The sequence below is a fragment of the Mus caroli genome, chromosome 6 (assembly GCF_900094665.2).
Source record: "Mus caroli chromosome 6, CAROLI_EIJ_v1.1, whole genome shotgun sequence".
NCBI lineage: Eukaryota > Metazoa > Chordata > Mammalia > Rodentia > Muridae > Mus > Mus caroli.
The window spans coordinates 21,305,725-21,311,961 of record NC_034575.1 but is presented as its reverse complement, the minus strand read 5'-3'; the positions used below and the strand labels follow the sequence as shown (position 1 = coordinate 21,311,961).

The window sequence follows — 6,237 nt, the reverse complement described above, 5'->3', positions numbered from 1 at the left end:
TCAATAGAAGTAAATTTGAACTTTTGCTTTCCATTCCTTCATGGTACTTTATGGTTAATGCAGTCCTCAGGTGTTCTCAAATATGTGTCCTATCTTTAAGATTCTTTATTGCTATTGTACCTCAGACAAGGCCTTACTGTTTGCCCTTCACCATTAGTATCAATTAGACTGATGTTCTCTTAATCCAGTGCTCACATGTTTGGTAGAGAATTCCCTTTATTCTTATTTGTTTTCATTATTAAGACAATTTTATATTTCTGCATCTATAGATGTTTCCTTATTAGTTGCACCTTTTCCTTCACAGCAAATCTCTTACAGTTTAAATTAGGATTTATTTTTCAATTTTTATTGTACCCTCAAGAGAATTTTAATCCTTTACTCTTTCATTGAACAGCACTGAGTCCTTATGTGCATCTTCAGAATAATATGATTTTAAGCCTGTCTTGTGGCTAAGGGATGTGAGTGAATATGGGCCCTGTACTCTTGGCAGCTTGCTGTAAAAAGAATGCAGACAAAGGGAACACGTATTTACTGGAAGTAGAAATATACAATACTCCATTGTGAAAATTGGTATGGAAGCTTTTCATAAACCTAAAAAAATTCTTTCCTTAGGTGCTTGCAGGTTTAGCTGCTGTGTCTCCTGTGCAACAGTAGATACCAGAGAGGAGAGAGGCTATGTCTATGCTCAGTGTTATGACCTATGAACATCTAAATGATCAGTTCCCTCATTGAAAAAAAAATGAGCCTTGGATTACCACTGGTTCGGGTACTGGGGGCCCCAGATAGGGAGCTAGCCTAATACAATCAAAAAGCAGGCCTGGATTAGCTCCCAGGACCAGGAACAAGCCAGAGACCAGAAGAACCTTCCTGGGACCAGGAACCCTGAGAGAGAGTGAGCCCAAGGCAGATTATCACAAAGGACCAATCAGGTGGGTCTGGCAAAAAGCTATCCTGAAATAACCACCAGATTGTGACAGGGAGCTATTCTGAAATGGCCATCAGTTTAGTGTGGCACCATGCAGGCCTGGGTTGGGAGCAGACCACACCTGAGATGACTGCTGCTTGATTCCATAATGCAAGAGCAGAGCAGAGCACTCTGGAGACCATTCCTGAGTTTTCCCAGACACTCAGAAACCACAGGTACTTCTAAGAGGATGAAATATGTGGTGGGAAAATGAAAGAAAATGAGAAATAGAAAGATGTGGGCACAAGGAAGAGGGACAGAATTGGAGACTTGTGGGTAGTGAGGAACAGCCTGATGTGAATAGCTGGTGATGCCATCTGTGACTGTGATAGGGTGGGGTATTGGACTATACTGCCATTGGGAGCCATGTAGACCTGTAGCTTTGAAATAGCATGGGTCTGTTACCACCAAATGTCAGGCAGATGCCACTGGTCTGGGCTGTCACTCAGTACCTGTTGATGCCTGACTCCTTGGCAGAACTGGCCTCACCTCTCACCTAGGCATTGTGAGAGGGCTTGCCCTAGAGGCATGAGACCAGGAAAGCTTTCCCCATCCCTGTCCCCATCCCTAGCCAGTTGCCATACTTAGGCCAGCTCTGCACCTTGCAGAGGTTGAGAGTGTGCTTCGTGGTAGAACCAGCTCTTCCATGCATATACCCTTCACTCCCTTGCCCTTTATGACCTGCAACAGGAGAGAGGTGTGGCCTTTGGGCCATGAGAACACCAGCTTCAGCATTTAGGAAAGATGGGCTTACTTGTCTGTTCTGTGGTGATATAGGCAAGGTTGTGAGAGTTGCAGCTAGCCAGCCTCCAGAGTGTGAGAGTAGGAGTGCCAATAGACTGATGTGCTGAGATACCTCTAGGGCCCAGATCCAGGGCTTTGAATTGGCCCACCTTAACATCTTCCCCATTGATGAACTCCTGGAATCCATAAAGGGGCTGGCCCTATAGTTCCCAAGCTGCAGCATCTCCATGACACAGGGCAACAACAGGATATCTGAGAGGAGTCCCAGTGAGGTTCCAATATTGATAGAGTAGCAGAAGACAGAGGTCTCATACCAGACCAATGACTCGTGTCAATGAAAAATCAGGATAAGCAAATAAATGCGGACAAAGGATATACTGTGGGACACCTTGTGGCACACTACAGTTTCCATAATGAGTTTGGTTTTTTGTTTTTTTTTTCCTCTGTGGGCAGAGGTTTGTGAAGGTGGAGAGTGGATATGATTGGAAGGGGAGATGAGTGAGATTAGGGTGCATGGCGTGAAGTTCACAAATAACCAATAAAAAGTTTGTTTGATTTAGAAATAGTACCTTTCATAGAACAAATCTGTACTGCCCCTTTGTTTACTTATAGCATTGCAAGTCAACATAACATAAAAGTGAGCACACATCAATACTTATTGTAGTACTTTCCACATCTAAGTTATGGATCCAATTATTAGCAGTGGTATAGAAAAAGAAAGTGTGAGGCATAAGCACAGAATCCACTAGTTAGATTTTCTAGGATCCAGTTGTGTGCTAAAATGTGATAAAGGATTAACTAAACTGACGTGTACAAAAAAAATGCATTTTCCATTATTTCTGATACAGACACACAAATCCGATTGTTTTTTGAGTTCATTCTTGGGAAAATTCAGTGCCAGCATCTGCTACTGTGAGCTGAGAACTACAACCACTGAATTTTTCACAGGAAGTTGGCATTTCAAAGCCCTTATCATCTGCCTCTTACACTCTGTCCTCCTGCAATGATACCTGAGCCTTAGGGTCCTACCCCAACTGCTGTAACATTTGCTCCTGATTGATTCAGGGAGAGGGGAAAACTGTGGGCTTCAGTTGTATACCCATGGATGATCCCACCAGGCTTGAGTAGATAGTTATAAATCAGTGATCATACAAGTGCCCCTGGTTAAACTAAATGGATCACAAAACAAATTTTAAAACTAGGAATCTGAAAAGAGGACTATGGAATACTTGGTATGGGATGTGGTTAGAATACTATGGAGAGAAGAGAATATTACTAATATATTAATACATTGCACATATATGTAAAATAATGATTTTTATGTAATAATGTAATATTTAATAATGGAGTGAGGTTTAAAATTCTCTGTACATCATACAAAAATTGGTATGTGTGAGTATTGAATGTTGAGGCTAGAAGCTAAAAGTAGCTTTAGAAAACCAATCTCGTGACTCTATAAACGTAATTAAATATTCACAGTGAAACTATTTTCTTGTGTTTTTATAGAAAACAGCAAATCCATAAAATATATTGGAAATAGTAATTTTAGCAATGAAGTATATTAGGATTTTATTGCTGTGAAGAGACACCATGACTAAGGCAACTCTTATGAAGTAAAACATTTAATTGGGACTGACTTACAATTTCAGAGATTCAGTCCATCATCATCATGGCAGGAATGGTGGCAGAATGCAAGAAGACATGGTGCTGGAGGAGCCGCAAGCTCTACAACTTGATCTGCAGGCAGCAGAAGGAGACTGTTGCCACACTCTACATAGCTTGGGCATAGAAGGCCTCAAAAGCCATGCCCACAGCGACACACATGCCCCAACAAAGCTACACCAACTCAAACAAGGCCACATATTCTAATTTGCCACTCCCTATAGGACTATAGGAGCTGATTACATTTAAAATACCACATGAAGTAATATAAAATATAAAATACTTAAAAAGCATCTTTATGTGGGACAATTGTTTTGGTGTATATGAGTGATATGAGGGAGACATAACATTTTTAGCATTAGAAACTTCAAAGATGATACATGTACTGGCTATTTTTGTGTCAACTTGACACAGCTGGAGTTATCACAGAGAAAGGAGCTTCAATTGAGGAAATGCCTCCATGAGATCCAACTGTAAGGCATTTTCTCAATTAGTGATCAAGGGGGAAAGGCCCCTTGTGGGTGGGACCATCCCTGGGCTGGTAGTCTTGGGTTCTATAAGAGAGTAGGCTGAGCAAGCCAGGGGAGGCAAGCCAGTAAAGAACATCCCTCCATGGTCTCTGTATCAGCTCCTGCTCCCTGACCTGTCTGAGTTCCAGTCCTGACTTCCTTTGGTGATGAACAGCAGCATGGAAGTGTAAGCCGAATAAACCCTTTCCTCCCCAACTTGCTTCTTGGTCATGATGTTTGTGCAGGAATAGAAACCCTGACTAAGACAATACATGAGGTTGTATTCATTCTCACTATCTTCAGAAACATATTCTGACACATCTAGGTAAATGTCAACCTACCCATGTGGGACAGGGTGACCAATTCTATCATCAATATAGGAGTCAACAGTATTGATGGGTTACTGTAACTACAATATAATGCTAAACCTTTATAATTATTTTATAACATTTTATAAGGGGTAGTGTTTAAAATAAAATTTCACTATAATTGCTATTTTGTTACTAATAGTATTTATCTACTGCTAAATAATTCAGTACATTTGGAAATTTTTTATTTGGTAGACCTTTACAAAATTCCAGAATGCTTCATGTCATTCTTTATATACATGTATCACTAGTATTTCTCTCATTATCTTTTAACCTCGGACTTCTATAATTGACAAAAATGCTAGTGACCAATCTAGCCATATGCTCCATCTCCAGTATACTCAGAAAGGGCTCTTCCTCTTCATCTCCCAGCAGCCCTGCTGTCCTTTCTAACTGTGACACTCTGATTTGCTAGCACTTGGCTTAACACTTGCAGTTATGAGAATCCCCGTCCTAAATGTTCGTTCCTAGAAGACAATAAACATTTGCAGACATTTGTTTGGCTTCATTACCTTTTTCTTACTAAATTACATTGACCCTGGCTTCCTGATAAAAAGGCTTTCATGCCCTCAGCACTTCTGATTTTCCTAATTTTAACTTTTACTTTACATTTTAGATTGCACTTTTAACCAACCAAGTTCCATAAATTTTCCATAATATTCATATTATATATTGTAAAGCACCTAGCCTTCCTTCCTATATACATATTCTAGAATGTAATTTTTAAGGACAACTATCTTTGCTTATTGTTGACCTTATACACAGATTTTCATTACATCATTTTGTATGTGAATAAATGATTATGTGTGTGATGTAGGAATGTGTGTGTGATTAGGCATACTCATATGTGAGACTATGAAGGTCACAGATCATAACTAATGTATATTCCATTGCATTCTTTTCTTTTTTTATAATTAGCCTGTACTGAGACATATAAAGTTTGCAAGACCAATGGGCCTCTCTTTCCAATGATGGCCTACTAGGCCATCTTCTGCTACATATGCATCTGGAGACACGAGCTCTGGGGGGTACTGGTTAGTTCATATTGTTGTTCCACCTATAGGGTTGCAGACCCCTTTAGCTCCTTGGGTATTTTCTAACTGATTCTGGAGCCAATCAAATGGTAAGACTGACAAGCTAGTGAACTTCTTTCCCTTTACCAGCAAGAGTTCTAGTGCCTGGCAAATACAGAAGTGGATGCTCACAGTCATGAATTGGATGGAACACAGGGCCCCTAATGAAGGAGCTAGAAAAAGTACCCAAGGAGCTCAAGGTGTCTGCAACCCTATAGGAGGAACAACAATAAAATTAACCAGTACCCCCCCCCCCAGAGCTGTGTCTCTAGTTGCATATTTAGCAGAGGATGGCCTAGTAGGCCATCAATGGGAGGAAAGTCCCTTAGTTTTGCAAAGATGTGCCCCTGTACAGGGGAATGCCAGGGCCAGGAAGTGGGAGTGGGTGAGTTGTGGAGCAGGGTGGGGGGAGAGTATAGGGGTATTTGGGGATAGCATTTGAAATGTAAATGAAGAAAATATCTAATTAAAAAAAAGAAGAAAAATGAGGATAACAATTTCACCCTGCCACATCTGACCTTCTGAATGCAACTAAGTTGCTCATGCTTAAACAACAAGCATTGACCCCCATAGCTTTATCTACAATCTGAACACTTTACTAAAATAAAAATTAACCTAAAATTAAGCCTCTAGGACTCTTGTCTATGAAATGATAATATTAATTCTTAAAATTCATTGACTTTAAGAGTTTATCTCCTTATAAACACTTAATTGCAAGCATAGTATGAAAAGATATAATCTTATATCATATAAAATTATTGAGTAAATTCAGTCTTTAATAAAAAGAAACTAGTGAAAGTATGCTATTAAGATTGGGTTCGGGGCTGGTGAGATGGCTCAGTGGGTAAGAGCACCCGACTGCTCTTCCGAAGGTCCAGAGTTCAAATCCCAGCAACCACATGGTGGCTCACAACCAT

General features: G+C 40.2%; 1 non-coding gene across 1 annotated transcript; it reads left to right on the top strand.

The window, feature by feature from the left end:
* Positions 1-601: 601 nt before the first annotated feature.
* Positions 602-732, top strand: LOC115031421. Its single transcript, XR_003837056.1, has one exon. It is a non-coding gene; the product is annotated as a small nucleolar RNA SNORA17 (small nucleolar RNA).
* The last annotated feature ends 5,505 nt before the right edge of the window (positions 733-6,237 follow it).